General features: G+C 39.6%; 1 non-coding gene across 1 annotated transcript; it reads right to left on the bottom strand.

Annotated features, from left to right (window-relative positions):
- Positions 1-4,474: 4,474 nt before the first annotated feature.
- Positions 4,475-4,547, bottom strand: TRNAR-CCU. Its single transcript has one exon. It is a non-coding gene; the product is annotated as a tRNA-Arg (tRNA).
- Positions 4,548-6,402: the final 1,855 nt, after the last annotated feature.

Below are 6,402 nucleotides of genomic sequence, written 5' to 3'. Positions count from 1 at the left end.
ACACCATGGCTGCAGCTTGTTGTGCGGGACTGTAACCTTAGAGGCATCAGGAACTGGTGCCCTAGGACCACTGTTAATGCTCTCTGTCACTCACATGGGCTACACATGTGGTGTGGAGGGTTAAGAAGAAAGGCTTTCTCCATTAGACACTAACATGGCAGCTTAGAATGGAGAAACCTAAGAACTATTAAGAAACCCTGGAAATGCCCATAAATAGTTGGGTGAAATTTTGAGGAGGGCAGAGGCTCTCGCCCTAAACATGTGGGTAGAAACTCTTGGAACTGAAGTTATCAATGTTATTAAGTTCATTTTCATATGCACAAGTTGGTAAGACCTAGGGAAACTCCATTGCATGCTTAGGACAGAAACGTGACTGAGGACCCACTCTGCTTTACCCTTGGTTCAAAATGATTTAAAGACCCCAGTAAATGCTGAAAAGCGAAACATACCTATCTGCTCTGTGCCGTGCTTACATGTCAAAGAACTAGAAGGAAACTTTAGCTCATCTTGTCCAACCTCCTTGTTCTACATACAGGAAAACTCAAAGGAAGGAACATGTTAATAGGAAGGCCAGGACCACATACTAGTTACAGTCTTGTTCTGAGGTAAGAAGGGAACAGCACCGGAGGTGGTCCAAGAATTGGTCAGGTAGAGTCTTCTGCTGCCCATAAGGAGTAGTGCCAAGCAGGCCCATTTCTACCGTTTGTGGAGGCCAGGTCAAGAGTACAAATGAAGGCCCACACACTATTTATCTAAAAATATGTTATAAATCAAGCTAGAAAACAGTGAAATAAAATGTTTTATGCTCCTATCTTGACAAATAGACTTCCATAAGAATCTGGAAATCCTGGTTCAAGCTAGAATTCTCAGACCCCTTGGCCCCATGGACTCCTCAGCTTGGGTAGTAGGGTACCACTTGAGGAGGGCCAGAATGGGACTCTAAAATTAGAGTTCCAGGTTGGGGTCTCTCTTGCCATGTTGTAAGCAGGGTACAGGTGTCCAGTGTGGTGTCAGAAATTCATAATCGGGACAAGTGGAAACCACAAAAAAAACATTTCCTAAAGCTCATGCCAATGAGCTATAGCCCTGTGTTCCCTAAATACACCCTAGCTACTTGCCCCCCCTTCATTTCCTGAGTCCAGCTGAGCTAAAATGGAAGCAACAACTATTACAAAACATTTCAACTAATAGAGATTCAGTCTGGTAGGCAGGAGGTAATCTTCGGGAACATCTACTTTGCAGGGAAGCAGAGAATTTTGGAACCATATTGGGATAAATAATATGGGGTTCTGTAGACAGAAACCAATTAAATCGAACCCCAGGTTGAGACTTCTCTAGTTGTCATCTCTACATAATAATCTCTATTCCAAGGCTCTCAGGGCCACCTGAGCCTCTTTGGTCTCATTCAAACTTAGAAAAAAAAACCTCCCGTTTATTTGAACTAGAAGGGAAAGTAAATTCTTTCTGTTCATTTTCATAGACCTTTGACTCTTCCACGGACTGCTTCTTTGGGTGGTTTGGTAATCGTCCTTACTGAACATTTAGTGATATACCATATGCTTTTAGCAACAAGAGTAGTGAACCAGTTTATCTTGAAAATACTTCTTGTTGTAATTTCATCATTATTTCAGCCACCCCATCATTCTGACATCATTTAGAGTGTCCTCACTACTTATTTCCGTATCTAGATAGAGGCAGGGTTCAATTTTCTGACATTCTCAAAGTGCTTTTGCTTAAAATGGGAGCCAATTACATTCACAGCAGAAGAAAATTATGGGCTTATGTACTTTATATTTTCAACAATACATCTTCAAGAGTGTTTCTATTGATCAACTGACGAATTAGGACTCTCAAGACCTTAAGGCAGGTCAAGCATCTCCTAAGATGGTTTATCATGAAGCTATTTAAAAGCCACTTCACAAAGCCTTGGAAGTGACCTGGAAATCAGAAAGGTTTCCTTAACCAGTTGATATTAGCTACTAAGGAAAGGAAAATGCACAGTTATTTAAGAAACATAAACAATGAAAATTGCATAGACTAGTCTACCATGGTCTTATTTTATTTTGTATTTCATCAAAATCCACAAATATTTCTTGAGAACCCTTTAAGTACTTGATGCAGATCAATAATATCTTGATTTTCAAGGACAACAACTAGTCGATACACAATTGTCAAAAAGCATGAGAAAAAAATCAATATCTGATAGCTAATGCAACTGTATTTCTTAGTTGTTAGTTCCAAGGCATGTGTTTTTGCTTGGTTCACCCACTTACCAATTATGAATCATGTCTAGAATGTCATCGGTGCTTTTAAGGGATATATACTGAAGTTGGGTTACACTATCTTCATTACACAATTTGTCTTAAAAAAAAAAACCCATAACTACCTGACATTCCTGCCTTCAAGGGGATTTTAGTATAGACGAAAGGAAATAAAAATAAAAATATATAAATAATATATAAATATATAAAAACTTAAAGAAATATTATGTGTGTATATATATATATATAACTACCCAGAGGAAGGATTCTGGGAAGACGGCAGGCTGAGCACATGATTTTCACTCCTGTTTCCCTCAGCTTCCTGCAGGGGTGAATCAATGAGTAAGTTAAAGCTTATGTATATGTGTGTCTTTGGGTGGGAGGGGTTGGGGAGGTGGTATAGAGATGACCATGTTTCACTGTAGGAACCTGGAGAGGATCCTACACATCTAGGATCTTCAGGCTTCCCAGATGACCTTGCAGAAAGCAGGTTAGGAGAAGCTGCCCTCTCCGCAGCATGATTTCAATCACCAGGAGGGAGGAGACCCTTCTCTCTGATCTAGCCTGGAGTTGGGAGCTCAGATTCCAAGGCTTTCTGAGAGGGCAGACAGTAGAGTATAGGAATTGCCTAAACCTCTGGAGATCAACCCGTTTTTCCTGCTCACCATGGAATCCCTGAGACCCTCTGCTGATTTCATGGATGTTGCCATTGCTGAGGGGGACTGCTGCTTTGAACTGCTTCCCTTCTAATGGGTCAAAAACAACAGCCACTCAAAGCTCACATGTAGAGAAGACTAAAATAATAGAGTCCTCAGCACCAATCAGTCCCGTTGTTTCACCAGTGGTTTAACATGGAAAACTTTTGACCTCGTTCTTCTGCAAAGCCATCGTGGCCTGACAGGCTTCACCAACCCTACCTGCAAAGGTTTTTGGAGACATTTCTACATTTGCTGCAGTGAGTGGACATGTGATTCACAGATCAGTTAAGATGACTTAGTTCCAAGGAAAAGAGTTACAGTATTAGAGGAAAACTAAAAAAAAAAAAAAAAAAAAAAATCTGATAAGAATTCCTATGAAAAATAAAAGGAAATGCAAAAAGGAAATTATGAGAAAACAAAAAGGTTTTGGAAATTTTAAAAAGTGGGATTTGTGGGGGCGCCTGGCTGGTTCAGTCCGTGGAGTGTGCAACTCTTGATCTCGGAGTTGTGAGTTCAAGCCCCACACTGGATGTAGAGATTACTTAAAAATTAAAAAAAAAATCTTAAAAAAATGAAAAATTAAAAAAGTGGGATTTGTGAATTTAAAGATTCCAAAGAAGTGAAAAAATGGAATCAATACTGCTGAAAACTGAGTAAGTGACTTGAAAGTTCAAATATGGAAACTTTCTCAAAAAGCAAAACAAAACATGAAGAAATAGAAATCATGAGTAAAAAAAGAAAACATGTTATAGAACAAGCCCTGAGATTTATGCCAAGAATAGAATTTCCAGGAGGGAAGGTAAATGAAGGAAAGAAAGCAATAATTCAAGAAATTTTAGAGCTTATCTGAGCTTATCTTATCTGAGCTTCAAACGTAATCAAGTTTTCAGATACCAAGCGTTCATTGGGCACCCAACAGGATTAAAGATACACTCCTAGACATATCTGGTGAAATTCTAGGGTAAAGTATCTTGGAAACTTTCAGACAGAAAAAAATAAAGGATGAACAAAAAAGAAGATAATCAAAGGGAAACAGATTTCTTTTCTGCTATATAAAACTAGAGGATACAGTAGCTCATTTATAAAATTTTGAGAGAAAAATATAGCAGCTGATGCCCTCATTTACTTACGAAGGCAACGTTGACACAGTTTCACACATGCAAGGGCCCAGAAAGTATGCTAACTATGCATCCTTTCTGGAGAGACTGAGGAAATTCTCCAGGCAAATTAAAATTAAATCAGAAAACTTTCCAAGATGAGGGCAATGAAATTTCTAAGAAACAATAGTGAGTAATAAATTTAGGCCCCTCTGTCCAATTAGCTCCAGCTCTTCTCCATTTTCATTGCTATCCCACTAATCTAGGCTATTGTAATCTCTCACTAGATAGCTTCTTCAGTCACCTTCTAACTATTCTCCATGTTTTCACTATATTCTCCTTCACTTTGGCCAGACTCATCTTTTTCAAAGAGTACTTTGGGCTTTTTTTGTTTATTTGTTTTTTAATGTAAGCTCTATGCCCAACATGGGGCTTGAACTCATGACCCCAAGATCAGGAGTCTCATGCTCTACCCACTAAGCCAGCCAGGCACCCCTTCCAAAGGGTACTTTGATCATGCCACCTCTCCACACTCCCAAAACCTTTCAGCAGCTTCTCATTGTTCTTAGGTTAAAAAGCTAAATCTTTAACATGCTCTATGAAGATTTTTCATGATATGACTCCATCTTACCTACCCAGCTTTATCGTGTGCATCTTCTGCTTTCTTTCACGTTGTGTGCTCTCCCACCATGGGGATTTGTGTGCTCTGAACCTGTTCTTTGAACATTCTCCTTCCCCTTCTTCACTTGGTTGAATTCTTATTCATTCATTTTGAGGGCAGAACTTTGAAAAAGATTGCTCTCTGGGAAAGAAACGATCAAGACTCAACTCAGAAGGGACAATTAATCAGCTATGGATATAATTCTCTTTTTGTTTTGTTTTGTCTTACGGTTGGGGCAAAGGTGTAAATTCCTGGGATGATGAGAATATGGCCAACCGAAGGAAGAAATAAAGATGACAAGAGATGACATTATCTACAAGTTAATGATAGGGCTCATATTGGGATGGGAGAGAAGTATGTCATGGAATTAGTTCTTAGAGTCTTAAATACATGAATACACTCTCTAGCACTCTTTGAGACCACCACATAAACTGAAATATGGGACAGTTGATTGTGCGTAGAAGAGGTTTTCTGTGGAAGCATCTACTATAAGGTCTAGTGGGAGTGTCATGACTTGAGGAAACTCAGGCAACATTAAAAAGGAAAAGGTCTATTGGTGTATTAGTTTTCTATGGCTGTGAAACAAATTACCATAAACTCAGTGTCTTGAAATGACACACATTGATTTTCTCGTATTTTCTGTTGCTGAAGAGTCCAGGAATGGCTTAGCTAGAGTCTCTGCTCCAAGGTCTCATAAGGCTACAATGAAGATGTCATGTAGGGTTATAGTCTCATCTGAGGCTCAAGTGGGGGAGGATCTACTTCCCAGCTCTGATGGCTGATGGCAGCACTCAGGGTCTTGTAAGCTGTTGGGCTGGGGGCTTACATTTCTTGATGCTATTGGCCAGAGGGTACTCTCAATTGCTTAACCTGTGACCCTCCCCTTAGGCCAGCTCCTACCAAGTCAGCTGGTATCTTCAAAGTCAGCACAGGAGAGAGTGTCTCAGCAAATGGGAGTTCCAATCTATGTAACAAAATCTTGTGCACAGACTCACACACATCTCATCACATTTGCTGTGTTTCTTGGTTACAAACAGATCACAGGTCCTGGTCACACTTAAAAGAATGGGTTGACACAAAGGCATGCATACTAGGAGGCAGGGATCATGGGGATTACCCTTGACTCTGTTTACCACAACTGGGTATGCATGGTTTTATTCAGCTCTGAGAAATTGATTATTTTGCCTTATGTTGCATGACCTTGACTATGACAACAAGTTTCTGATGATCCTTCCAAATGTCTTGATTTCTCTGTTGCCAACAAGATTTCCCCAAGATATTGAACTACCTAAAGGGATTTAGTAGTTCCCAAACACCATCAAGGTTACTGGGGATGTAAACCATAATATAATTTATGTTGAAGAAATCAGTATGATAATCTGTCAAGGGAAAAAAAAAAAAACAGTAAATTCTTGAAACAGACCCCTAAGATAAAAGATTTGTCAAACCAGGAGAAGGGGTTTCCTTGAACAACCTCAACAAGTGTCTGGCAACTTGGGAGCTAGTCTTATAGAAGAGATAAATGATATTAATCATTATGGTAAGGAGATCAAAATGGCTAGTCTGATAATGCTGGCCCCATGCCAACTAAGCAATCTGCTATTATAATTTGGCTTCCCAAGTATGTTTCCTATGAGGAATATGATGTATTGACCAAGCTGGATGTGGTCTCCTTGGCTATTGCA

Source organism: Phoca vitulina, unplaced genomic scaffold (genome assembly GCF_004348235.1).
Source record: "Phoca vitulina isolate PV1807 unplaced genomic scaffold, GSC_HSeal_1.0 scaffold35, whole genome shotgun sequence".
NCBI lineage: Eukaryota > Metazoa > Chordata > Mammalia > Carnivora > Phocidae > Phoca > Phoca vitulina.
This window is presented reverse-complemented; position numbering and strand designations above follow the sequence as displayed.